Raw genomic sequence first — 27532 nt, forward strand, 5'->3', positions numbered from 1 at the left:
ATGCACTTGGGAGAGTGCTATATAACGGAGTTACTAGACATATTCCCTTCCCACAAGGAGCTTACAATCTAGAGGGGGAAACTGATATTAACAAAAATAAATAATGGATATGGACATAAGTGTTGTGGGACTGAGGAGGGGGTGAATAAAGGGTGCATATCCAAGTACTAGGGTAATGCAGAGGGAGAGGGAGTAAGGGGAAAATGAGGACTTAGTCAAGGAAGACCACGTAGAGAAGCAGTATGGCCTATTGGAGAGAGCACAGGCCTGGGAGTCCGAAGGACCTGCGGTCAAGTCACTTCACTTCTCTGGGCCTCAGTTCCCTCATCTGTAAAACGGGGATTAAGACTATGAGCCGCGTATGAGACACGGACCGTGTCCAACTGATTAGTCGTTATCTACCCTAGTGCTTAGTACAGTGCCTTGCACATAGTAAGCGCTTAACAAATATCATTAATAAGACTTTGAAGGTGGGAAGAGGGATTGTCTGTCGGATATGAAGAGGGAAGGTGTTCCAGGCCAGAGGCAGGACGTGTGGGCGAGGGGTTGGCGGAGAGATGGTCGAGGTGGAGGTGCAGTGAGAAGGTTGGTGTTAGAGGAGCAAAGTGAGTGGGTTGGGTGGTAATGGGAGAGGAGACCGCCCTTGACTGGACCCTCATTTCTCCCTCCCTTCTACGTCAGCTAAGCACTTGAATCTGCAGCCCTAAACAACTTGATATTCATCCCACCCCCCTGCCCCACAAAACATAAGTACAGTTCCCCCACTAGTAATTGATTTTAATGGCTGCCTTCTCCCTCTAGATTGTGAGTTCCTTGTGGACAGGGAACATGTCTACCAACTCTACTGTTTTTTCCCCAAGTGTCTAGTACAGTGTTTCACCCAAGGTAAGCTCTCAATCATCAATACCGTTGATTGAGTGGCTGGTGGGAAAGAGCTCACGTTACTTATGTAATTTCTTCCCTCACAACAACGCTATGAGGTAGGAGAGGCAGGTATTATTAACTCCGTTTTAAGGATGAGGAAATTGAGACGCTGAGAGGTTAAGTGAGTTGCCCAAGGTCACAGAGCAGAGGTCACACTTGAATCCGGTCCGCCATCTTCCGCTGCCTCCCTGGCATTGCTGGCGCTGTGGGAGGGGAGGTGGAGGGGGTCGGCTCGGCTGTGAGGGGGGCTCACCGAGGTCCAGCGAGGGTGATCATAGGCCACACTTAATAACACTGGACACTGTTTTGCCTCTCCCCTCCCTCCCCACCTTCAGGCCGGCCCTGCGGCCCCCATGGCCGCAGCCTGTACCCCTTCCAGGCTTCCTAGTACCCAGTGGTCCCGGCACAACAACACGATAATGCCCCAGGCCCCTCCCTCCTGTCCCCTCCTTCTGCTCCATGGATTCAGCCTCCTTGCCCACACCGGAGCCTGCAAGGGAGAAGGCCGAGTGTGTGTGTGTGTGTGTGTGTGTACACACACACACACACAGAGTCACTGGGCCGGCCCAGAGACGGACACAACAGGACACCCAGCACACTGGGTCCCTTTCTCCTGAGGGACACTGGTGGGGCAGTGGGTAGGGGGAGGTGAAGGCTGGGTTGGGATCTGTAACCCTTTTCCTCCACTGCCTGGGCAGGGTGGGAAAGGGGGTGTCAGGGGCTGAGGGTCTCGGTTGGGTTGTTTGGGGGGTCGGGGCGAGGGGCACATCACTGAGAAATCGTCTCCCCCAACTCTTGCTCCGAATCCAGGCTGGCTCTGGGGGGTTCGATGCAGCCCCTTCCCCTCTCTGCCCATGGCTCCGTCCACCCCCACACCAGAGACCCCTCCCACAGCGCCCTCCCCCCCCCCCCCCCGACTATGGCAGATGCCCAAGAGCCAGACCCAGGCCGGGGCTGCCCATAGAGAGCCACTGTCCCCCGCCCCCCACTGTATCCCCTCGGACAGTAAGGCTGATGGCCCAGCGTGATCCAGGCTCAGTCGGGGTGGAATTTCACACGGAGGGGGGAGGGAGGGAAATGCAGGAGCGTGGGGGGGCGGGGGAGGGGGGAGGGGGAGTCACCAGAAACCGGAGATGAAATTCCAGCTCCCCTCCGGTCCCACAACAGAGGACTGGACTGCATGTCTGCGTGTGTTCGCGTGTGTCTGTGTGCGGGGGCGCGCGTGCCCGTGGGGACACGTACGCATGTGTCCTCTGCCCACAGCCCCGGCCAACGTAACCGATTTGTACCCTTCTCACGGTGCCACGGGGGCCTTTCCTCTCCCCACCCCAGCGGGCTTCCCTGTCCTCCACCTCTCTGGGCCCTGACCAAACTCTCCTCCCACTTCACCCCAGCTCGCACTCTTTCCCGCTCATCTGCTCCTTGAGCCCCGCTCTCGCCTTTTCCTTCTCGGATGCTCGCTCGCACCTCGTTCCCAGATCCGAGTTGGGGGTGGGGGGCTTAGGGGGCCTGCAGAATCATTCATTCAATCGTATTTAATTGTACGTATTAAATCGTACAGTGCAGAGCACTTTAGTAAGCGCTTGGGAGAGTACAATAGAACAATAAGCAGACACATTCCCTGCCCACAACGAGTTTACAGTCTAGAACCCCCAATCCAGAGCCAGTGAGCTCAATCACGGGCCACTCCCACCTTCACTGACCCCTCGACAGCTACCCCCCACCCCAAAAGTCTCCTCTCCTGGCTTCCTTGGCCGTCCCCCTGAGGCCCCCCTCCTCAGAAAAGCAGGAAACCAGAGCCCGCTTCATACGGTGGGGACCAGCAAAGCTTCCGGGTCTCGTTTTCTTTTTAAAAAAGCGTGGTTATTGAGAAATTGCCTGGCCTAGCCAATTACCGCCTCTGCACACTGATTGTATTAACGGAGGGCGGGCGGGGGAGCTGGTTAACAGCTGCTGTATTGTAATGTCATTATTTAGATTTACCTAACTAGACTTTTTATTGTATTCCATTAACAGGATTCAGAAACCAGTAGCCATTTCCTTCACACAGTCGAGGTCTCCATTCGTCAAAATCCCAAGGAGACTGGGTGGGAGGTGGCCCCTCTGGCAATAGTTACAGAGTTGAGGCCCAATCAATCAATCGATTGTATTTACTGAGCGCTTGCTGTGTGCAGAGTACCGTACCAAGCGCTTGGGCAAGTAACACACAACAACAGACACGTTCCTTGCCCACCACGAGCTTACAGTCTAGAGAGGGGGATTCGCAGGGTGACCGGTTACTGCCATCACCGCCCTGTCCACCCTGTGTCCGACAGCCCCAATCTCGATGGCCCCTGCCGGGCTCATGCCTGGGGTTTGGGAGGCTTGGGGTCCTGCTCAAAATGCCAAGGAGGCTGCCCTCTGGGCCAGGTCCCCCAGGCCCAGCCGGAGGGCACTTGAGAATTGCGGGGTCTACTTAGTGGTCAGCCAGAGCCTGGCCCTCCAAGCCGCCATGCTCCCCACTCTCGTCCCTGGACAGTTGGGGGTGGCTCAGAAAGGATAAGGACTTCCCTCAGGGCAGCCCAGCAATCAGGCAGCAAAGTGGGGAGCTTTGGGACTCCAGCCTCTCCCAAGACCACTCCTCAGCATCTTACCCGCCCCAGGACCTCCTGAGCACAAACTTAAAGCAAGCAGCTGCTCCCTCCTGCCCGCCGCCGGGTAAACTGTGGACCCCCACCCCACCCAAAATCCTCATCAGCTTTGTTACTCTCCCGCCCATCCAATCCTTTCAGCCACGCAGGCTCTGGGACCCCGGACCCCATTTATCGTTAAGCTTAGTAAGGTGCTCTGCTCACAGTTTAGCCCTCAATAAATACAATTGAATGAATTAATGATCGAGAGCTGCTGCCCAGGGTGGTTCACTTTTCCTCCAGCCCCAGGGGGCTCCCTCAAGGGACTCTCCCTCGGGGTCACTTCATACATCATGGGGGTGCCCTCTTCCTCCTGCCCCCGGCATCCAGATGGATGCCGGGGACGCGGACACCTCCGAAGGCAGCGTGGCCAGTGACCGGGGTCAGGAGCCAGCTCTGCCGCTGGCCTGCTGCGTGACCTCCTCCAAGGCCTCAACTTCACTTAGGCCTCCGTTTCCTCCTCTGTAAAATGGGGGTGATATCCTTGCTCTCCCTCCCTCCCTCTTAAACGGTGAGCCCCGTGAGGGATGGGGGCCGTGACCAACCTGGTTCTCCCATCCCCGTGCCCTGCAGAAAGAGTTCGATGCCATACCTAGATGGGTTTGCTTGGGGAGGCATTGCTGAGGAATAAAGCCTACACATTTGTGTTGTTAAGATGTCCCTCCCTCCCCTCCCCAAACACGTCATCTGTTCCCCAAAACAGTTAGGAAAGTATTGAGGCATTGACGGTCCCAGTCCCGGGGCAGACCCCCACCTTCGCCCCCCCAGACTGACTCACATCACAAGGCAGGGGTGGATCAGACTGAGACACCCCATGCCCACTGCAGGGGCCGGGGGTACACCTGCAGCCACCTCTCCAGTAGTCAACTCTAGCTCTACTGCTCCCCAAGCCCGAGCTCTCCACCCCTGCCATCTCCTCCCCTGTTGCTAAGGGTGTCAACTGGGCAGAGATTACCCAGGACCACCAATTGGGCACCTTGGGAGAAGACACCAGTAGCAAATCCCAACACCGTCTGCTCTCTGGGCACTTCCACCCTAATGGCGAGAACCGCCGGGGGGCCCCTCTGTCCCTAACATCCCCTGCTCTCTGGGCATCTCCAGCGAAAACCTCCACCAGGGCCTCTGCGACCACATATGGGTGCCAACAGGGCTCGGTGCCAGCCGGATCCCTCGGGCTGGAGTTGGAGCCCAGAGTCTCCCGGCTTTCAGGGCCCGACCCTGCGGTGGTCAGAAGCCTGGGCCTCGGGCACCCTCCCCCTACATGGAGGATCGATTCCTGGCCGTGTCTGCACGGGAGCGGCTCCGTGGGGGCAGTTGAGCATGTGCGAGGGTGGCCGAATGTGCGCGGGGGCAGGCCCGCACGTACTCAAATACACTCACCGACCAGTCTCCCAGTGCCTGGGGAAACTTTGCCTGCTCCTGGGTGACCTTCACCATGTCTGGTGAGACACCCCCTGACCTCCCCGTGGAGGGCTCAGGTGAGGAAGGTCTCCAGCCCCCGCCACTCCAAGTCTCTGGGACCAGGCCCAGACTAAGAGACCCTCTAGACTGTAAGCTCGCTGTGGGCAGGAAATGTGACTATTTATTGTTATATTGTACTCTCCCAAGTGCTTAGTGCAGTGCTCTGCACACGGCAAGCGTACAATAAATATGAACTTCGCCAGGGAGACTTTCCCCATCCCGCCGGGGCCAAGGGCCCTACCTCAGCTCGTCTGGCCATCGGCTTCTCATCCACGGGCTTGTCCAGCAGTCCACTGCTGACCCCTCCAAGACAGCCAGACCTACCCTGGGCGGGGGCTAGTCCTACCCTCTGCCCAGCCAGACTCTGACCCTCTGTTTTGGCACCAGCGGTGGGCGGGGGGGGGGGGAGGCCGAGAGGAGTGCCTTCCCAACCCCTGGCCATACTGATTCTTCAGGGGTTCCCTCCTAACCCCAGAGATGACCACATCCACTCCCACATGTAGCCTGCAGACAGGCACCTGGGAAAGAGTTCGGGGGAGGGGATCTCACCAAAAAGGGTCTCGAGCCGCTCCCTCCTGGGTCGGAGGGCCCTCGGGTGCAACGACAGCCCCGATCACCGCACGGAGGGTCATGGGGAGCCGTGGGAGTGATGGGTGGAAGAACGAAGGACTGGGCCACATGGGCAGTCATGGAAGCAGGGCTGGAGGGAAGAGGGACCGGGTCACGGGGAGCCATGGGAGAGGGGCAGGAGGAGAAAGGACCGGGCCATGGGGAACCATGGGAGCGGGGCAGGAGGAGGAGGAACTGGGCCACGGGAAGCCAAGGGGCAGGAGAAGGGACAGGGCCATGGGGGAGGCGGGGAGAGAAGAGGGACTGGGCCAGAGGGAGCCATGAGAGCGGCGGGGCAGGAAGAGGGACCGGGCCTGGGGGATCCAGAGCGGCGGGGGAGGGAGGAGGGGCCAGAACCCGCATCAGGGGGTGGAATAGCATTTTTGTGGCCGAATCAATCAGCAAGAGCTTGAGCCGGGAGTGGCAGGGATGGTGGACAGACCCTCCTCTCCCTCTCCCCAGCGCCCGCCGCCGATTCTTTCCAGGCACCCGCTCGGGGCCCCCAGGAAACGCAGCCCCAAAAAGGCAACGTGAGGTCAGCTGGTCCAGGTCCAGCCCCCTCCCGCCGGTCAACCTGGACCCCAGCCACCCCAGCCTGACAGTCGCCCGCCTCACCTGCCAGGGTCTCCGCGGCACAGGTCCCACCCGCCGCACACCCTGTGGCCAAGGAGGGCGCCTGCCGCTCTACCAGTCTGCCCTAAATCCCTCTCGGTGCAGCTGCAGTTTCCCTCCCCAACCCAGTCTGACGCTGGAGGATGGGGTCCGGCCAGACACCAGCTCCCACGGGGACCGGGGGGCCGCCCCTCTGGTTCTCCCCCCGCCCCACGGCCCCTCTAGCAAACCCCCGTCTTGAGCTGCACAGTAGCCTGTTGGCTGGCAGGCTCTGTCTGCAGTGGACCTCCCCACACCCTGACCCTGACCCTGACCTCATCCGGTCATTCCGCTCTCGGAGATCAGAAGAGGCCGGCCACTGCCCGCCCCCCATTCATGGGCTCCCAGTTTAGCCGTTGTGGGGGAGGGGCACAGCACTCTGACCCCCCAGAAAAGTGGCTCCCTAACCCAGGGGCTGGGGAGAAGGGGGGGAGGGGCACTGCCCTCTCCCCCCTCCCCAGAGGGTTATCCTTCCCCCCCCCCCGTGCCTTGAGCCCTTGTCCGGAGCCCCCCTCCCCTCCCACAGTTCCTCCTCCTCTCTGGCCCCCTGCCCCCTAAGGCTCAGGAGCTGGGATCCAGCTGGGGGCGGGGGGAGGCCGAGACGCCCTTGGACGGGTCAGAGGTCAGCTGGTGTTGCCTGGACCCCAGACTCAAGATCTGCCCCGCTTCAACCCATCTCAGGCGGGCTGTGCCCCCGCCCCATCTGCCTCCCGCCAGGGGCACCCCGCAGCCAGCGCCCCCTTGGTGACCCCAATATCCGTCTTGCCCCCAATAGCGCCGAGGGCGCCGCTCACGCACCCCTCCCCCCCATAACCCCCCAAGCAGGAGGGCCCGGCTGCTCAGGTGACCCCAAATCGCCCCCCGGCCCCGCCCACGGCTCAGACTGGGCCTCAGAAGGGAGACCCTTCCCCACCGCCGAGCGGACCAGACCGCCCACCCCGGGATGGGGCCGGGGGTAAGTGGGGCGGGGGGGGGGCCCCCGAAGACCCCCCGCTCCCAGGCCGCTCGCCGCTCGGACCCTCAGCCGCCGGGGGTGGGGTGGGGATGGGGGGCACGGGGAGGGGGCGCTTCCTCGTCGGCTCGCTCTCCTCCGGGCACCGGTGCCAGCCGTGACCTCACTGCAGCTGCAGCAGATTCCGCCCCCTGTCCCCCCCCCCCATCGTCCCCCAACCCCAGCGCTGACAGCTTCCTACCCCCAATCCCTCCCCCTTCCATCCCACCCCCCAGGCCAGGTGACCCCCCCCCCCAAATTCTCATCCCAACTGCCACCCGACCAGTCACGTGTCCCCAGTGCACCCGGTAAAAGCCCCCTCCCCCTTTATTTCTGGGGGATCAGGGGCGGGGGGAGGGGCGCAGCGAGAAGGACCCCCCCCGTAAAAGTTTCTCTTACCTTCGGGGGGGTCCCTAAATCGTCCAGCCGCCGCCAGGCCCCCCGCTCCGGGCCGGGGATCTCGGCTCTCGGTTTAATCTGGCTGGAAGGGGCTGGGGGAGGACGAGGAGGAGGAAGGAGGAGGAGGAGGAGGGAAGAGGAGGAGGGAGAAGGACTGGTCCCTCCCCCCTCTGTGGGTCTGCAGGGAAGAGGGGGAGGGGGCGAACGTACCCCTAATCCTGGGGAGGAGGGGGAGAGAGGGAGGAGGAGGGGCCCGGCCTGGCCCGGGAGGGATGGAGGATGGGGGGATGGGGGATGGGGAAAGCGACCCCCTCCCTTCCCCCCCCCCGCGCGCGTGGGGGGTGGGGGTGGGGACTGGGGCTGGAGGGGGGGTGTCCTGGGGGTCGGTGGTCTGCGGGGGTCTGCGGGGGTGTGCGGGGCGGAGGGAAGCAGCCTCTTTGTTCGCTAATCCCAGTAAGATTGAAAGTCATTCGCCCCGTGTCTAATCCCAGCCCCGCGCAACGCCGCCCGCCATTGGCTGCCAGGGACGGACGGGATTAGCAAACCGCCCACCGGACCGCCCACCGACCCCCGGACACCGGACACCGGACACCCCCGGCGCCACGCCCCCCCCCCCCACGCCCCGCACCTCCCCCCGGGCAGCGGACACCGACGGGGACCCGCGGCAGCGGGAGGGGAGGGGACGGGGGGCAGCGGGAGGAGTGGGGGCGGTCGGCGGGAGGAGTGGGGGGCGGTCAGCGGGAGGAGTGGGGGTGGTCAGTTGGAGGGGCCGGGACGATGGTCAGAGGGAGGAATGGGGGTGGTCAGTTGGAGGGGCGGTGGTCAGCGGGAGGAATGGGGGTGGTCAGTTGGAGGGGCGGTGGTCAGCGGGAGGAGTGGAGGTGGTCAGCGGGAGGAGTGGAGGTGGTCAGCGGGAGGGCCCGGGTGGCGCTCAGCGGGAGAGGGTCAGTGGAGTTAGGTCGGGGAGCGAGCGAAGGGAAGCCCCGGGGGGAGAGGGGAGGGGTGCGGGGTCCGGAGGAGGTGGGGGGCATAAGGAGGAGGGGAGCAGGGGGAAGCGGAAGGTGGGGCCGGGGGCGCTGACCAGCAGTCGGGAGCGAGCCGGGAGCTGGACACCCCCGCATGGGGCCCCCGGGTCGGGGCCGAGGTGTGGGCCGGACACATCGACGTGAATCCGCCCCCGTCCTTTCCTCTCCCTCAGGGAAGGGCTCTGTCCCCTTCAGTTCTCCCCTCCTTCACCTCTCCGGACGTCTCACCTCCTCCAGGAGGCCTTCCCCCGTTCATCTCTCGCCTCCCCATCCTCATCTCCCCGCCAGTGTCCAATTTGAAATTTACCTTCAAAGCCTTACTGAAGGCACATCTCCTCCAGGAGGCCTTCCCTGACTAAGCCCTCCTTTCCTCTGTACTAAGCGCTTTGGAGAGGACGATAGAAAAGGCAACAGACACATTCACTGCCCACAAGGAGTTTACAGTCTAGAGACAAGTTTACAGTCCAGGGCTAAGCTTACAGTCTAGTCTTGCCCAAGGTCACAGAGCAGGCAAGTGGCAGAGGCAGGACTAGAACCCAGATCCTTCTGACTCCCAAGTCTGTGCTCAATCCACTAGAACAACGTTGTTATTATTATTATTAGGCCACGCCCTTTATGCATCCACCCTCCCAGCCCCATAGCACTCATGGACATGTCTGTTATTTATTTATATTGATGTCTGTCTCCCCCTTTAGACTCTAACCTCCTCGTGGGCAGGCAATGTGTCTGTTATATCCTATTGTACTCTCCCAAGCGCTCAGTACAGTGTTCTGCAGCCCGAAAGAAGCTCAATCGACACAAGTGATTGAGGACCTTACCGTTCCAGTCCCTCTGCCGTGTGGATCAATCATTCAATCAATCGATGATATTTATTGAGCACTTACTCAGGGCAGTACACCGTACTAAGCACCTGGGAGAGTTCAGTACCACAGCGTCGGTAGAAGCCACCCCCGCCCACAGATTTACCTTCTCGGTGCCTGTTACCTCATCGGTAAAATAAATACGACTCCATAATTTCAACAGATACGATCGAATGAATGAATAAAATGGGGATTAAGCCTTGTGACATGGACTGTGTCCAACCTGATTAGGTTGGAGCTCCCCCAGTGCTTAGCTCAGCGACTGGCACATAGTAAGCGCTTAACAAACATCATTAAAAAAAGGAATTAGTCCACAGAAGCAGGCAAACATTAGAATAAATTATGGATTAAGGAAATTACATAGTAGTAGATAGAATCAATCGATCGGCTATCTAAAGAGAAGCAGCGTGGCTTGGTGGAAAGAGCACGTGTTTGGGAGTTGGAGGTCGTGGGTTCTAATCCCGGCTCCGCCACTTGTCTGCTGTGTGACTTTGGGCAAGTCGCTTCACTTCTCTGGGCCTCCGTTCCCTCATCTGTAAAAGGGGCATTAAGACTGTGAGCCCTACGTGGACAACCTGATAACCCTCTATCTACCCCAGCGCTTAGAATAGTGCTTGGCCCATAGTAGGCGCTTAACAAATAATAATAATAACGATGGTATTTGTTAAGCGCTGGGGGGATACAAGACTATCAGGTTGTCCCACGTGGGGCTCACAGTCTTCATCCCCATTTTACAGATGAAGTAACTGAGGCCCGGAGAAGTGAAGTAACTTGCCCAAAGTCACAGAGGTGGGATTAGAACCCATGCCCTCTGACTCTCAAGCCAGGGCTCTTGCCACTGAGCCACGCTGCTTTACAAGATACTAGCTTATCTGGGTTATCTAGGTTATCTAGGTTAAGCGCTAGATACTAGGTTATCAGGTTGTCCCATGTGGGGCTCACAGTCTTAATCTTTATTATTATTATTATTATCCCCCAACCCCAATTCGGTCTAATAAGTAGTTTCTCTAAATAAAAGAGCTTGGAACAAGTCCCCTCCGCTCCCAGCTTCCTCCCTTTTCTTTCGTGCCCTCCTCCCCCCAAACAAACACATAGACGCACACACACACACGCATATACACAAACACATACAAACACAAATACACAAACGCACACATACACAAATACACAAATACACAAACATACACACACACTCACGCATATACACAAACACGTACAAACACAAATACACAAACACACACATACACAAACACACACAAATACACAAACACACATACGCAAATTCACAAACACACTCACGCATATACACAAACACATACAAATACACAAATACACAAACACATACAAATACACAAACACATACAAATACACAAACACACACACAAATACACAAACCCACGTGGTGTCGAGCCGGTGGGGTCTTTCCCAGGGGGGACCGCTAGGGGGAGCTGCTGCGCCAGCCCAGCCCATAGGCCCGCCCCCTCTCCTCCTCCTCCTCCCCCCCCCCCCGTCTCTCGAACTCAGGGCATAAGCAGGGGTGGACATTGGGAGAGCAGAAGGTCGAGGCTGCTCCACCTAGAGAAAATAATAATAATAATAATTAGCGTATTTGTTAAGCGCTCACTAAGTGCTGAGCACTGTTCTAAGCGCTGGGGTAGATTCAGGGTAATCAGATTGCCCCACGTGGGGCTCACATTTTTTAACCCCCATTTTTACAGATGAGGTAACTGAGGCCCAGAGAAGTTAAGTGCCCAAGGTCACACAGCAGACAAGTGGCGGAGCCGGGATTAGAACCCTCTGGCTCCCAAGCCCGTGCTCTTTCCACTAAGCCACCCTGCTTTCAAGTGTCCGTGGGGTCATGCATTAATATGTACCCGTATTTGTGTACATGGGTGTGGGAGCATTGCATGCATGCACGTGTAATTGTTCATTCATTCATTCATTCGCTTGGGCAAGTACAATGCAACAATAGATAGTGGCATTCCCTGCCCACAACATGCTTACAGTCTAGAGGAGGGGCGACAGACAGCAACACAAATAAATAAAATTACAGATATGTACGCGAGTAATGTGGAGCTGGGAGAGGGGAAGAGCAAAGAAAGCAAATCGGGACAGAAGGAAGTGGGAGATGAGGAAAAGGGGGGCTATCTGGGAAGGCCTCTTGGAGGAGATGTGCCTTCAGTAAGGCTTTGAAGAGGGGGATTGTGTGGGTTTGGGCACTTGTGGGCATGCTTGAGTTCATTTGCATGCATTTATGTGTATGTGTTATGTACACTTGTGCACAAATGTGTGTGTTTGAGCTCTGTGAGCATATGTTTGTGTGTGTGTGTGAATTTCAACATCACCATCCCCATAATAATTAGGGTGCTTATTGGTTGCTTAGTATACGGCAACGGTAGCTAAGCCCTGGAGTAAATGCAAAGCATCTGATTATTGCTACTTACTGAGCTCCTACTGTACTGTGGAATCCTGGATTGAGCACTGGATGACTGAGCACTTCTATTCATTCCTGGGCACCCACTGTGGGGAGGGAGCTGAACTGGGCACTGAAGAAATTAACACATTTCCTCTTGCCTTCGAGACACCTCAAGCTCAACGTGTCCAAAACAGACCTCCTTATCTTCCCACCCAAACCCTGTCCTCCACGAGACTCTCCCATCACTGTTGATGGCACCACCATCCTTCCCATCTCACAAGCCCGTAACCTTGGCATTATCCTTGACTCCTCTCACTCAACCCACATATCCAATCCATCACTAAATCTTGTCGGTCCCACCTTCACAACATCGCTAAAATCCACCTTTTCCCCTCCATCCGAACTGCTAAAACAGCATGTTCAAAACTCTTTAAATAATAGTAATAATAATGTTGGTATTTGTTAAGTGCTTACTATGTGCCAAGGACTGTTCTAAGCGCAATAACAATAACAATCCGTGTGGCAGAGTGATGTAGGGGCTGGAGTGGGGAGAGACAGGAGGTGGGGAGGTCAGCAAGGAGGCTGATGCTGTCATCCAGGCGGGATAGGACGAGTGACTGTGGAGAAGCAGCCTGGCTCAGTGGAAAGAGCCCGGGCTTGGGAGTCAGAGGTCATGGGTTTGAATCCCGGCTCTGCCACTTGTCAGCTGTGTGACTGTGGGCAAGTCACTTCACTTCTCTGTGCCTCAGTTACCTCATCTGTAAAATAGGGATTAACTGTGAGCCTCACGTGGGACAACCTGATTACCCTGAATCTACCCCAGCGCTTAGAACAGTGCTTTGCACACAGTAAGCACTTAACAAATACCAACATTATTATCACCATTATTATTATTATTGAGCACTTACTGTGTGCAAAGCACTATCTTAATCTCTCGCAGTGTACAATAAAATGGACGTGATCCCTGCCCACCAGAAACACTGTCTAGAAGGGGAGACATAATAATAATAATAATAATGGTGATAATAATAACAATAACAATAATAATAATAATAATGTATTTGCTAAGTGCTTACCATGTGCCTAACATGGTCTGTGTCTCTCAAGTCCTCCTCAACCTCACCCCTCCTCTTGCACATGAGCAAATATCTTTAACCCCTGAAGCTCTCCCCGACTTGTTAATGTCCTTGGTGTCTGTCTCTCCCACTAAACTGCAGTTAAACTCCTCAAGGGCAGAAATCCTGTCAACTCACTCTGGGAAGTAACATGGCCTAGTGGATAGAGCACGGGCCTGGGAGGTAGAAGGACCTGGGTTCTAATCCCGGCTCCACCACTTGCCTGCTGTATGACCTTGGGCAAGACACTTCATTTCTCTGGGCCTCAGTGACTTCATCTGTAACGTGGCTCAGTGGAAAGAGCAAGGGCTTTGGAGTCAGAGGTCATGGGTTCGAATCCCGGCTCGGCCACTTGTCAGATGTGTGACTCTGGGCAAGTCACTTAACTTCTCGGTGCCTCAGTTCCCTCATCTGTAAAATGGGGATTAAGACTGTGAGCCCCACGTGGGACAACCTGATTCCCCTGTATCTACCCCAGCGCTTAGAACAGTGCTCGGCACATAGTAAGCGCTTAACAAATACCAACATTATTATTATTATTATTAAAATGGGGATTAAGACTGTGAGCCCCATGTGGGACAGGGACCGTGTCCAACTTGATTAGCTTGTATCTTTTCCAGAGTTTAGTACAGTGCCTGGCATATAGTAAGGGCTTAACAAATACCAGTCGCCTCTCAAAACAACCCAACGCTATCATTATTATTATTAATAACAATAATAATAATAATGGTACTGGTTAAGAACTTACTTTGTTCCAAACACTGTTCTAAGCATTGGAGTAGATACAAGTTAATCAGTTTGGTCATGGTCCCTGTCCCATATGGGGCTCACACTCTCAATCTCGATTTACAGATGAGGTAACTGAGACTCAGAGAAGTTAAGTTACTCGTCCAAGGTCGCACAGCGGACAAGTGGCTGAGGTGGAATTAGAACCCAGGTCCTTCTGACTCCCTGGTCCAGTCTCTATCCACTAAGCCGCACCGCTTCTCATTATTGTCCTACCCTGAATGCTCCGTACAGCGCTCTGCACAGAAAAATTACTCAATAAATATTGGTGGATCCTTCCGATTGGAAATGATCGGGGGTCAGGGAAGGGCTACCCTCTTGGAGAGAAGGGATCCAAGAGGTCAGACAAAAGGCAGATGAGAGACACGGACCAGGCGATCCGATGCAGGAGGAAACCTGGGGAAGGGGATTTGCCACGGGGCAGAAGGAGCTGCCACACGGTGGGAGAAGCCAGGGCCTCACCCCAGAACGGTCTGCAGCCCTCTACCCCACACTTGCCGGGGATTTCCACACCTCTTCACACCCCACTTCCCAGGCAGAAGCTGTTGACCGCGTCTCCACCGCCTCTTAGCTCCCTGACGACTGGACTGGCTCCGCTCTGAAATAAGAGAAGGTTTGTCCGGCTCTGGGCCCACCAGGGAGAAAGGAGACAGACATTCCACGAGAAGCTTTTCCAGACACTCGAGGCGGGGGGGGGGGGGGGGGTTGCGGGGAGAAAATAGTGTGTGTGTGTGTGTGAGAGAGAGAGAGAGAGAGAGAGAGAGAGAGAGGTGTTTTCTTTTCTGACTCGCCAAGCTATGAAATCTGCCTGGGGAGAGTGCTCAGCTCCCTCCACCAGCCCTGCCCCAACCCTCCAGAACCATCCCCTTCCCTTTAAGACCCCCAACCCGGGTAACCCTACACATCTCTCCCCCTTGGTTCCAAGCCCAGGGGCTCGGAGCAGAGACCAGCAGAGCCTGCTCATCTTTTTGCCCTGGCCCCCTGAGTAGTCCATAGTCAATGCAGCCCAAGAACGGGGAGGATGGATCCTCCCTCTGGACGGGGGGGTAAAGGGAGATGTTGCGCCCACTCTCAGGGTCTCTCGACCTGACCCTGAAGCCCCTTCTGCCTCCTGCTCCGTCAGGGTCTCCCACCTAGACTGTCAGTCCCTTGCAGGTAGGAATCGTGTCTACCGGCTCTGTTGTATTGGACTCTCCCAAGTGCTTAGTACAGTGCTCTGCCCACAGAAGGCGTCCAATAAATACCGCTGATTGATTGAATGATTGGGTCTTCCGCCAACCTGGGCCTGGGTAGCAAGAGGAGGAGTCGGGAGGAGGAGGGCAGGGCAATAATAATAATAATTATGGTATTTGTTAGGTGCTTACTATGTGCCTGTCTTCGTTCTAAGCGCTGACGTAAATACAAAGTAATCAGGTTGTCCCATGTGGGGCTCACAGTCTTAATCCCCATTTTACAGATGAGGTCACTGAGGCCCAGAGAAGTGAAGTGACTTGCTCAAGGTCACACAGCAGACAAGTGGCAGAGCCGGGATTAGAACCATGACCTTCTGACTCACAGGCCTCGGCTTCATCCGCTACGAGGGTCTCCCCGGCTCCCCCGGCTCCAGTGATTTTCCTCCCTGGATTCCAAATTTAAGGAGGAGAGAGAGGAGAGTAATTGAACAGTGAGAGCGGAGGGGGTAACCATGGCTGCAGCTGTTGAGTAACCGAGAGATCAATTTAGAGAGACCGTCTCGCTCATAATTGCATCTTAATAGTTTCTCAGCACCCGAGTTTGCTTCTGGGAGAGGCTCTGAACCGGGCCTGGGGCCGAGGAAGGGGTGGGGGTGGGGGTGAGGGTCGGGAGAAGTGGGGGCCTGTCTCTGGGGGGCTGGGGGCAGGGTGGGGGGCAGCGGGGAGGAGGGAGAGAGCGTCATCAAGCCTGAAATGCGAGGGCATGGGCAGTGGGCAGTTAGCAAATCAATCAATCAACAGTATTGTTTTAGTGCCATTGTTCTTGTCTGTCCGTCTCCCCCGATTAGACTGTAAGCCCGTCAAACGGCAGGGACCGTCTCTATCTGTTGCCGACTTGTTCATCCCAAGCGCTTAGTACAGTGCTCTGCACATAGTAAGCGCTCAATAAATACTATTGAATGAATGAATGAATATTGTTTGAGCGCTTACTGGGTGCAGAGCACCTGCACTAAGTGCTTGGGAGCGTCCAATACAACAGAGTTGGTAATAATAATTCATTCATTCAATAGTATTTATTGAGCGCTTACTATGTGCATAGCACTGTTCTAAGCGCTGGGGTAGATACAGGGTCATCAGGTTGTCCCACGTGAGGCTCACAGTTAATCCCCATTTTACAGATGAGGTCACTGAGGCACAGAGAAGTGAAGTGACTTGCCCACAGTCACACAGCTGACAAGTGGCAGAGCCGGGATTCGAACCCATGACCACGACCCCTGCCCACAAGAAGCCTCCAGTCTAGTGGGCGGGATGAAACTGTCTGGCCCCCAACCCTCTGGGAAGCCCGCACTGCTCAAAGTGAAGGGTCTAGAGAAGCAGCATGGCCCAGCGGATGGAACCCCGTCCTGGGAGTCAGGAGGTCGTGGGTTTTAATGCCGACTCCGCTACTTGTCGGCTGTGTGACCTTGGGCAAGTCCCTTCACTTCTCTGTGAGGCCTCAGTGACCTCATCTGCAAAATGGGGATCAAGGCTGTGAGCCCCACAGGGGATAGGGAATGTGTCCAACTCGATTCAGTTGTATCCACCCCAGCACTTAATACAGTAACTGGCACATAAGTAAGCACTTAACAAATACCATAATTATTATTACTAGTCTGTGAGCTTGTCGTGGGCAGGAATGTGTCTGTTGATATAGTGTAATAATGTTGGCATTTGTTAAGCGCTTACTATGTGCAGAGCGCTGTTCTAAGCGCTGGGGGAGATACAGGGTCATCAGGTTGTCCCACGTGAGGCTCACAGTTAATCCCCATTTTACAGATGAGGTACAGAGAAGTGAAGTGACTTGCCCACAGTCACACAGCTGACAAGTGGCAGAGCTGGGAGTCGAACCCATGGCCTCTGACTCCGAAGCCCAGGCTCTTTCCACTGAGCCACCATCCGAAGCGCTTGGTACAGTGCTCAGCACACAGAAAAAGCTCGATAAATATGACTGAGTGAATGAATGAATAAATGACTGCCAGGAGGTGACCCTGCCCGCGAGTGGCACTCTATAGGTGTGGTTCTGGCTGTGGGCAGCACTGTGTGGGTGTGGTTCTGACACCCGGGCAGCACTCCCCAGGCGCTCAGCACAGGGTCTTGCCCATAGAAAGGGCTCAATCAATGTCAGCAGTGACAAAGTCAGCCCCCTCCACCCCCACCACTCACCCTCCCCCGCGACCCAGCCGAGGAAATAGAACCCAGCGGGGCCGGAGGACAAAGGTGGAAGAATGGGTCTGCCCAGTGGCACCGATGGCCCTGGTCCGGCACCGGACACCAGGCACCGAGCACCGGACCGGCGAGTCCCTCCTTGGGGCCGGGACGGGGGATGGTGGCTGGGCTGTTCACACTGAGGTAATCAGGTTGTCCCATGTGGAGCTCACAGTCTCAGTCCCCATTTTACAGAGGAGGTAACTGAGGCACAGAGACTTTAAGTGACTTGCCCAAGGTCACACAGCAGACAAATAGCGGAGCCGGGATTAGGACCCACGTCCTCTGATTCCCAAGCCCAGGCTCTTTCCACTAAGCCACGTTGCTTCTCTGAGAAAAGCAGTTCCTGCCTCCCTGCAGGCCAGAAACAATCGCATCTCCAAAAAGTGGGGTTTTTCATTTTCCTTTTTTACCTTCCTTAATTACTCGGGCGGGACGAAGACGGGGTCCTGGTAAGGATGCGGGAACAGGTCAGTGGGAGCGTACATGCACACAAACACGCACACACGAGCCCCTTGGGGAAGCTGAGCGGTGGCGTGGAAAATGGGTGGGGGCCCAGCGTGTATATTTGCCTACCAATGTGTGCCTGAGTGACCATGCATGTCTGAGGGTGAATGCAGATGTTTAGGTGCCTGTGAATGTGCCTCATATACACATCGATGTATATGTGTGTGCGTGTGTTGGTGTGTGAGCAATGTCTATAGCATGTAGATATGTGGGTGCCTGTTGTATGTGCCTCTGTTGTGGGAATCGTGTGGGGGTGTGTGTGTGGAGTGTGTGTATGTGTGGTATTGAGTGTGTGTGTGACTATGAGCATTGTGAGCGGTGTGTAGATATGTGGGTGCCTGTGTGTGTGCCTCTGATGTGGGTATTGATGTTATGTGGAGGGGGTGGAGTGTGTGTGTGTGTGTGTGTGTGTGTGACAGTGAGAGCAGTGTATATAGGTGTGTAGATATGTGGGTGCCTGTTTTTGTGCCTCCGATGTGGGCAGCAGTGTATGTGTGGAGGGGTGGGAATGTGTGGGTGTGTGGATGTGTGACTGTGAGCAGTTTGGACGGGGGGTGGGAGCCTGTGTATGGACCTCTAATGGAGGTGTTGTGTGCGCGTATGTGTATGTGTAAGCAGGGAGCAATGTGTGATTGTTAGCTGTGTGTGTGAGAGAGACTGTGAGCAGGGGAGAGCCGGGGCCCCAGAGAATGGGAGACCTGAAACCTGGGTTCGAATCTCACTCTGCCTGCTGGGGCCAGGCCTTCTGGGTGTCTGAGGGGAGGTTTCTCATCAAAGAAGGCCCTGGGGTGCGGCATCCTACACTGTCAGCTCCTCGTGGGCCGGGAACGTGTCCACCAACTCTATTATACTGGAAACTGCCAAGTGCTTAGCCCAGTGCCTGGCACACAATAAGCGCTCAGTAAATCCAATTAATCGACTGCTTGTCGATTGATCGGTTGGAAGGACCGTGTCCTTGGGGTGGACCAGCCCAGCAGAACTCCTCAAAAGTAGCTGGGTCTCGTGGGTGGCAAAGGCCAAGGCTACACTGGCTACGCGAGCTCCCTCCCTCCAGATCACAGCCCACAGACCATCTCGACCCGGGGCTGTGGTCACTGCGGCCGTCAGTGGGCGCGGCCCTCAACGAGCCCTGGCGCTTCGACATGCCCTGCGCCCCTGCCCGCCCGCTCGCTCGTCGCACTCCGGTCATCATTAGAGAAGCAGCGTGGCTCAGTGGAAAGAGCCCGGGTTTAGGAGTCAGAGGTCATGGGTTCTAATCCAGGCTCTGCCACCTGTCAGCTGTGTGACTTTGGGCAAGCCACTTGACTTCTCGGTGCCTCAGTTACCTCATCTGTGAAACGGGGATTAAGACTGTGAGCCTCAAGTGGAACAACCCGATGACCCTTTATCTACCCCAGCGCTGAGAATAGTGCTCGGCACATAGCGAGCCCTTAACAAATACCAACATTATTATAGTTATTATCATCAATGTGAAAGTCTGGGTGAAATCTGTTACCTGTTATCTGTTACCCATTTGTACATTCCAAGCGCTTAGTACAGTGCTCTGCACATAGTAAGTGCTCAATAAATACTATTGAATGAATGAATGATATTTTGGAGGGCCGAGGGGGACAGTGGGTGCTAGTTCCAGCCCCCTGGGAGATTCCTGTCGGGCCCATCCTTCGCTCCTCCGGCAGGGCCTCTCTGTCTGGTGCTCTGGGCCCTGACTCCGGGCCTGGGGCTGGGGGGGGGGGGGGTCCCTCTGGCCCCTTCCTCCCCCACAGTGGGCTGGCTAACCGGGAGGGCAGACCCCCACCCCCATTCCCGGCTCCCCACCCGGTGAGGCAGGGGTGTCCCGGGGGGCGGGGGGGTGGGTCCGTCCGGATGGCGCCGGCCCCTGCCGCATCCCCCATCCCCCCACCGGGAGCCGGGCGGCATTTCCGCTGACTGGGCCGAATTTTCCCCAGCTCCTTTGTGCTCCAAATGGAGCTAATTGGGTCAAACCAGTTTCCCTGAGCTCCGGGACCAGGGCGGCCCCGGGGGGAGGGGTGGGGAGACGTTTCTGGGACCCCGAGATTTGGCATTGATCCTTGGCGGGGGCTGGGGCCCGCTGCAGGCTCTTCCCCAGCAGGCCTCTGCTAGCCCCTTCTCACCATTTTGCCAGGCCCCAGGGCTCCCGGTCTGACAGGTCGCCCACCTCCTCCTGGGGGCCTTCCCTGTTGGACACCAACTCCCCTGGGGTCTGACACTCCTCGGCCAGTGGCCCTCCTCGGGGAGGGGACAGAATCACAAACGCTGACCGAGCTCGGCTGATGGAACGGGGCGGGGTGGGGGGTGAGATTCCAGGGGCTGAGAAGTGCAGCAGCACCCGGGTCGGTCCAAGGGCCCAGGGGAAAGCCGGGGGAATGGACAGCACAGCCAGGAGGGGCAGAGGGCAATCGGAGAGGGGTGGGGGTGGGGGTCAGAGGGGCAGCACGGCCTAGTGGAAAGAACCCGAGTGTGAGACAGAGGACCTGAGTTCTATTCCCAGCTCTGCCATTTGTCTGCTGTGTGACCTTGGGCAAATCACTTCACATCTCCGTGCCTCAGTTTCCTCCCCTGTAAAATGGGGATTCGATACCTGTTCTCCCTCCTATTTAGGCTATAAACCCACATGTGGGACAGGAACAATGTCTGGCCTGATTAACTTGTATCTACCCCAGCACTTAGAACAGTCCTCGGCACAAAGTAAGCGCTTAAGAAACACCATAATAATCGGGGAAGGCCTCTCGGCGGTGGTAGATTTTGCAGACCCACTTCATGTCCAACAATGACTCTCCCCTGCTTCAGAGCCTTACTGAAGGCACATCTCCTCCATGAGGCCTTCCCTGACTAGGCCCTCATTTCCTCTTCTCCCACTCCCTTCTGCATCTTCCTTGCACTTGGATTTGCTCCCCTTAATCCACCCCTCCCTCAGTCCCGCGGTACTTATGTCCATAGCCGTCATTAATGTCCGTCTCCCCCTCTGGACTGTCAGTTCCTTGTGGGCATGGAACATGTCTACCAACTCTGTTGCAGTATACTCTTGACAAGCGCTTAGTACATCCAATCTGTCACCAAAACCTGCCAGTCTCACCTTCACAACATCGCCAAGATGCGCCCTTTCCTCTCCATCCAAATGGCTACCTTGTTGATGCAATCACTCATCATATCCTGACTGGATGACTGCATCAGCATCCTTTCTGATCTCCCAACCTCCTGTCTCTCCCCACTTCAGTCTATACTTCACTCTGCTGCCCCGATTCTCTTTCAACAGAAACGCTCTGAGCATGTCACCCCCCTCCTCAAAAATCTCCAGTGGTTGCCTATCAACCTTCGCATGAAGCAAAAACTCCTCTTGGCTTCAAATCTCTCCATCCCCTTGCCCCCTCCTACCTCACCTCTCTTCTCTCCTTCTACAGCCCAGCCTGCACACTCCGCTCCTCTGCCTCTAACCACCTCACTGTGTCCCACTCTGGCCTGTCCAACCGTCGACCCCTGGCCTGAAACGCCCTCCCTCCTCACATCCGCCAAACTAGCTCACTTCCCCCTTTCAAAGCCCTACTGAAAGCTTACCTCCTCCAGGAAGCCTTCCGAGTCTGAGTCCCCCTTTTCCTCTGCTCCTCCTCTCTTCCCCATCTCCCCTTCTCCCTCCCTCTGCTCTACTCCCCTCTCTGCCCCACAGCACTTGTTTGCATATGTAAATATTTATTATTCTATTTATTTTATTAATGATATCTATCATCTATCTATCTATAATTCTATGTATTTATTTTGATGCTATTGATGCCTGTCTACTTGTTTTGTTTTGTTGTCTGACTTCCCCTTCTAGACTGCGAGCCCATTGTTGGGCAGGGATTGTCTCTATCTGTTTCCGAATTGTACTTTCCAAGCGCTTAGTACAGTGCTCTGCACACAGTAAGCGCTCAATAAATATGATTGAATGAATGAATACAGTAGTCTAGACACAATAAGCGCTTAAGAAACACAAGTGATTGATTTTGTGGAGGCTCCATAGGGAGGGGGGCATTTACGGGGAAGTGTCGAACTTTGAGATCAGAAGCCCGGTGGCCCAAAATGCCCGGGGAAGAAACAGGCCGGAGCTCCAGAGCTTCAAGTCCATCTCCTAGCAGTAGCGAAAGGCCCCCAGTGCCCCAGCTCGGACCTGGAGCGATCCACCTGCCCGCATCCCCCCCCAAAATCCACTCCCAAGTTACCCAATGCTATTTTAAATCCAACACCTTATTGAGATGCAGATGCAGGTAGAAGTCTGTCTCCCTCTTCGCTCCCTCACATAATTTCCCCTTATTAATGCTTGGAAGCCAGGGGCTGTGATTCCCAAGGGGACCCTTTTCCCTGTCCCCTACCATCCCAAGAGTGCCTGATCAGTGTGGCGGGACCTACTCCATTGGCCATTCGGGTACTGGAGGGAGAGTCAGGGATGGAGGGAGAGAGTCAGGAGATGTTGGATGGTCCATGTTGGGCCACGGGGGGAGTAAGGGATGGAGAGGGGAGAGTTGTTCCAGACCTTTAACTCCCTCCTCAAACCCTCTGTCCCTCTGCCTCCCCTATCCCTATCCCTTAATGACCTGGCTACCTACTTAATTGAGAAAATTGAAACTATCAAGTGTGATCTCCCTAAAATCTCACCTTCCCTTCCCCAGTTCCTCTGCCTCCTGCCCCTCCTTTAACTCTCCTATCTTTCCCAGCAGTGTCTCAAGAGATCGCCTGCCTTCTCTCAAAATCCACCCCCTCCACCTGTGCATCCGACCCCATCCTTTCACGCCTTATCAAAACACTTGCCTCCTCCCTGACAGTCATCTTCAACTGTTTGCTCTCCAATGGCTCCTTCCCCACTGCTTTCAAACATGCCCACGTCTCCCCATCCTAAAAAAAACCCCTCCCTCCACCCCACGGCTCCCTTCAGTTAGAGCCCCATCTCCCTCTTACTACCTCTCTAAACTCCTTGAGTGAGTTGTCTACACCTGCTGCCTCACGTTCTTCTCCTCCAATTCTTTCCTTGAGCCCCTCCAATATGGTTTCCATCCCCTTCACTCCACAGAAACTATGCTCTCAAAAGTCACTTGTGATTTCCTTCTTGCCAAATCCAACAGCCCCTACTCCATCTTAATGCTCCTTGACCTCTCAGCTGTCGTCGACACTGTCGGCCACCCTCTACTCCTGAAAACATTATCCAACCTCAGCTTCACTGACACTGTCCTCTCCCGGTTCTCCTATCTCTCTAGCCTCTCGTTCTCAGCCTTCTTCATGGGCTCTTTCCCCTGCCTCCCACCCCCTAACTGTGTGTGTCCCTCAAGGTTCAGTTCTGGGCCCCCTTCTGTTCTCCATCAAACCTACTCTCTTGGACAACTCATTTACTCCCATGGCTTCAACTACCACATCTTTGCGGATGATTCCCAAATCTATATCTCCAGCCCTGATCTCTCTCCCTCTCTGCAGTCCCACATTTCCTTCTGCCTTCAAGACATCTCTACTTGGATGTTCCACCGCCACCTCAAAAATAACATGTCCAAAACAGAACTCCTTATCTTCCCATACAAACTCTGTCCTCCCCACTGATTTTCCCATCGCTGTAGACAGCACCACCATCCTTCCTTGTTTCACAAGACCATAAGCTTGGCGTTATCCTCATCTCACCCCTTCATTCTACCCATATATTCAATCCGTCACTAAATCCCGTCGGTTTGACCTTCGCAATATCGCTAAAATCCACCCTTTCCTCTCCACCCAAACTGCTAGCATGTTAATCTAAGCACTTATCCTCTCCTGCCTTGATTACTATATCAGCTTCCTCGATGAGCTCCCTGCCTCCTGTCTCTCTCCATTCCAGTCCATCCTTCCCTCTGCTGCCCAGATCATTTGTCTACAAAAACATTCAGGACATGTTTCCTCACTCCTCAAGAACCTCCGGTGATTGTCCATCCACCTCTGCAACAAACAGAAACTCTTTATCAGCTTCGAATTACTGAATCATCTTGCCCCACCTCACCTTGCTCCTGTCCTAATACAACCCTGCCTGCACACTTCACTCTTCCAATGCCAACCTACTCAGTGTACCTCGAGCTCATCTATCTCGTCACTGACCTCTCACCCACATCCTGCCTCTGGCCTGAAACACCTTCCCTCTTCGTATCCGAAAGACGATTACTCTTCCCACCTTCAGTGCCTTCCTGAAGGCACTGCTCCTCCAAGAGGTCTTCCCAGACTAAGCCCTTCTTTCCTCTTCTCCCATTTCCTTCTGCTTTGCCCTGACTCGCTCCCTATTATTCACCCCTCCAGCCACACAGCACTTATGTACATATCCATAATTTGCTTATTTATATTAATGTCTGTTCTATCTCTAGACTGCAAGCACATTGTGGGCAGGGAATGTCTCATACTGTGTTGTACTCTCCCAAGTGCTTGTACACTGCTCTGCACACAGTAAGCTTTCAGTAAATACTGACAACCCTGTTTGATTGTCAGAAGCTTTGGATGGTCCGTGCTGGGTCACAGGGAGAGAGTTGGGGATAGAGAGGGCAGAGTCGGGTGAGGGATGGCCTGTGTTGGGTCACTGGGGAGAATCAGGGACGGAGAGGGGAGAGTTGGGGGGAATTAGATGGTCCACCACTAGCCAGATGTCCAGTGTCCAGGCAGGCAACCAGAAGCCGGGTCTTCCCGTGTCCCGGGAGGATGGGTGGATCATGGCGCTTTCCCAGAGATGTTGCAGGAGATCCGGCCCTCACAGTGGGCCCAGCCCGGCTGCCTCTGGACCTTGTATCGTCCAGCGACCCCAGACGACCCGGCCCAGAGCATCAAGCTTAATCATTCCCAAGTGGCTTCCAAGTAAGACCGCTACCTCTCCCAGCCCCCAGCCACCGCCCCTGGGGAGAACACGCACTTCAGGGCGGAGCAGGCGGGTTGGGGGCCTGGTTGGTTTTGGGGAGGGTCATCTGAAGGAAAAGAGCCTGTGGGTCTCCAGGCAGAGCCATCCAGGTCTCCAGAACAGGCCAGGCCCTGGGAGTCCTTCTTGAGGGGGTGGCCGAGGTGAGGGGGCCAGGGCCCAAGGGGCCCAGCCCCGCTGTCACTGACCTCCTCGGCCTGTCGGCGCCGCACACTTTCCCGCCCCTAGCCCATCTTCCCCCTCCCAGGCTCCCCCCAACACTGAGCCACTGTAAGCTTCCCTGCTCCCCCCAAAGGGTGATTGGACTTCCTCGAGTGATTGAGAAGCAGAGCTGGAGGGAAGCCCATCTCCTCCAAGAAGCCCTCCCTGGCTGCACCTCTTCTCCCACTCCCTTCTGCATGGCTCTTACTTGCTCCTTCATTCATCCTCCCATCCCCACAGCACATTTGTATACACATGTACCTATCTGTAATTTATTTATGAATGTATTTATTTCTATTAATGTCCGTCTCCCCCTTTAGACTCTGAGCTCGTTATTGGGTAGGGATTGTCTCCATTCATTCATTCAATAGTATTTATTGAGCGCTTACTATGTGCAGAGCACTGTACTAAGCGCTTGGACTGTACAAATCGGCAACAGATAGCGACAGTCCCTGCCCTTTGACTGGCTTACGGTCTAATCGGGGGAGACAGACAAGAACAACGGCAATAGAGTCAAGGGGAAGAACATCTCAAAATTGTACTCTCCAAGTGCTTAGTACAGTGCTCTGCACACAGTAAGCGCTCCATAAATACGATTGAATGACTATATCTGTAATTTATTTATGTATTTATTTATGTGTCTCCCCCTCTAGACTCTGAGCCCGTTGTGGGCAGGAATGTGTCTGTTGTTATAATAATATATAATTATATTATATAAAACAATAACGATATGATAATAAGAAGTATGATATCTGTTGGGCACGATTCTAAGCACTATTCTAAGCGCTGGGCGCTGTTCTAAGCGCCCAATAAATACAATTAGATGAAAGGGAGAGATGGAGCAGCGGCCGGGGCGGGGCAGGGCGACACCCAGTGGCGGCGGGGGCGCCCTGCAGGGTATAGCGAGGGCCGCTCAGAGAATTATAATAATGACGGTATTTATTAGGCGCTTACTATGTGCAGAGCACTGTTCTAAGCGCTGGGGGAGATACAGGGTCATCAGGTTGTCCCTCGTGAGGCTCACAGTCTTCATCCCCATTTTCCAGATGAGGTCACTGAGGCCCAGAGAAGTGAAGTGCCTTGCCCAAAGTCACACAGCTGACAAGCGGCGGAGCAGGGATTAGAACCCGTGACCTCTGACTCCCAAGCCCGGGCTCTTTCCACGGAGCCACAGTTTCTGTTTTCGCAACAGAAAACCCACCCGGATTCCCGAAGGGGCAGAAGGGAGGGCTCAGCCGCAGACCCCCGGCCCAGGGAGGTCGGGAGCACAGAGAGGCCTGGGTGACGCCAAGGCTTTGGGTTCTAGTCCCGACCCTGGAGGAGTCCGGCTCGGTGACCTCGGGTAGGTTGCTTTACCTCTGTTTCCACCTCTGCCTAGCCAGAAGAAATCAGCTTTACAGGACGATGTGAGGATAAAACGCAAGGCCCCGGGGAGAGCTGTGGCCGCGGAAGCCATGAACCTCATTCAACCAATATTCAAGGGCTCACTCTGGTCACCCCCTCCCCCACCATAGGTGGGTTTAATCACTCGGGTCGGGGGATAACCTTTCAGCCAGACCACAAGCATCCTGGCTGCTGGCTGACCTCTCTATTCCTCCCCTCTGACCCAACCCTGACCATCCAACACCCCTGACTCTTCCGACTGACCCAGCACAGACCCTCCAACATCCTTGACTCTCCCCCACAGCCCAGCCCAACCAAACACCCCAACTCTCCTCTCTCCATCCCCGACTCGCTCCTGGTGATGCAACACGGGTCACCCCACACCCCCTGACTTTTCCCAGTGACCCAATACGGACCACACGACAACCCTGACTTTCCCTTCTCCATCCCCAACTCTCCCCCAGCACGGACCGACACCCTTGACCCTCTCCTCTCCATCCCTGAGTCTCCCCCAGTGACCCAACACAACCCATTCCACACCCCTGACTCTCCCATCTCCCTCCCTGACTCTCCCCCAGTGACCCAGCACAGACCATCCCACACCCCGACTCTCCCCTCTCCATCTCTGACTCTCCCCAGTGATCCACCATGGACGACCCCCAACCTCTGGCCCTCCCCATACCTGACCCTCCTCCCGTGATCCAGGGCAGATGAGCAGTGTCCCACAGGTTTACTACAGTGCTCCGCATCCCCTCAGTGCTCAAAGAAGCCCAGTGAATTGATCAGGTAGGAGCTGCGGGTGTCGGGGCTGCACGGGTCCCTAGGGTCACCCCACACTGGGGGAGAGGACGTAGTTTCCAGCTTTTGAGAACCTGGAGGGGGGTGGGCCTCCTCCCAGAGACCCCAGCCGAGGGGCTCTGAGTGGGGTGCAGCCTGAACAACTTCCGCCTTGCCCACCGGGCTTCGCTTCCCCTGCACTGCCAGGGGGCAAAGGGGCATTGGGAGCTGCCAAGGCAGAGCATCAGTCCCGCAGGGGTCATCGGGCTCGGGGAGGCTCCCAACAGCCCCTTGACCGGTCAGCCCTCCCCCCGCCCCGGCCCCTAGACTCGAGCCAAAAGCCAGGCCCCCCTCCAACCAGAACCAGGCAGTGGCTGTGAACACCCGGATGCCCACCTCCCCCCACCCGCCAGGCGGGTCGGACCAGAACCGGTGCAGAGG

At 55.7% G+C, this 27532-nt stretch overlaps 1 protein-coding gene across 4 annotated transcripts in view; it reads right to left on the minus strand.

The window, feature by feature from the left end:
• The window catches only part of GTF2IRD1 (GTF2I repeat domain containing 1), a 29297-nt gene extending 21365 nt beyond the window's left edge, over positions 1–7932 (minus strand). For all 4 annotated transcript variants that reach the window (XM_039914515.1, XM_039914516.1, XM_029081609.1 and 1 more), the window contains exon 1: positions 7705–7932. The gene's annotated coding sequence lies outside the window, so the exon portion shown is untranslated. The remainder of the gene's footprint in view (positions 1–7704) is intronic.
• Between the last annotated feature and the right edge of the window lie 19600 nt (positions 7933–27532).

The sequence above is a fragment of the Ornithorhynchus anatinus genome, chromosome 17 (genome assembly GCF_004115215.2).
Source record: "Ornithorhynchus anatinus isolate Pmale09 chromosome 17, mOrnAna1.pri.v4, whole genome shotgun sequence".
Lineage (NCBI taxonomy): Eukaryota > Metazoa > Chordata > Mammalia > Monotremata > Ornithorhynchidae > Ornithorhynchus > Ornithorhynchus anatinus.